This window comes from Nomia melanderi, unplaced genomic scaffold (genome assembly GCF_051020985.1).
Source record: "Nomia melanderi isolate GNS246 unplaced genomic scaffold, iyNomMela1 scaffold0014, whole genome shotgun sequence".
Classification (NCBI taxonomy): domain Eukaryota; kingdom Metazoa; phylum Arthropoda; class Insecta; order Hymenoptera; family Halictidae; genus Nomia; species Nomia melanderi.
In genome coordinates, this window is record NW_027475130.1 from 5,976,391 (window position 1) to 5,977,345 (window position 955).

Sequence of the window (955 nt, forward strand, 5' to 3'; positions counted from 1 at the left end):
CGTCTCATGGGGTCGGACACTCAGGGTCAGGGAAAAATCAAATATATATCTGGTGATATCTCGGATGCTATTACAGATAGCGCAATAAACCAAAGTGCATTGTCTGTAGGAGGCCCTGGCGAATGAATCTGTGCAGCGGGATCGACCTCGGACCACCAGGGGCCGAGAAAATCACCGTCTCATGGGGCCGGACTGTCAGTGTCAGGGAAAAATCCAATATACATCTGGTGATATCACGGGTGGTGTTAGAGATAGCGCAATAAATCAACGCGCATTGTCTGCAGGAGGCCCTGGCGCATGAATCTGTGCAGCGGGATCGACCTCGGAACACCAGGCGCCGAGAAAATTACAGATATTCTGAATCCGTCACCCAAGGTCATGTAAAAATCCAATATATATCTGGTGATATCTCGGGTGCCATTAGAGATAGCGCAATAAATCAACGTGAATTATCTGCAGGGGGTCCTGGCGCATGAATCTGTGCAGCGGGACGAACTCCGACCACCAGGGGCCGAGAAAACAACCGTTTCATGGGGCCGGACACTCAGGGTCAGGGGAAAATCCAATATATATATGGTGATATCTCGGGTGCTATTACAGATAGCGCAATAAATCAGAGTGCATTGTCTGTAGGAGGCCCTGGCGCATGAATCTGTGCAGCGGGATCGACCTCGGACCACGAGGGACCGAGAAAACCATCGACACATGGGGCCGGACTTTCAGGGTCAAGGAAAAATGCAATATATATCTGGTGATATCTCGGGTGCCATTTGAGATAGCGCAATACATCAAAGGGCATTGTCTGTAGGAGGCCCTGGCGCATGAACCTGTGCAGTGGGAACGACCTCGGACCACCAGGGGCCGAGGAAACCACAGTCTCATGGGGCCGGACACTCAGGGTCAGTGAAAAATCCAATATATATCTGGTGATATCTCGGGTGCTATTACATATGGC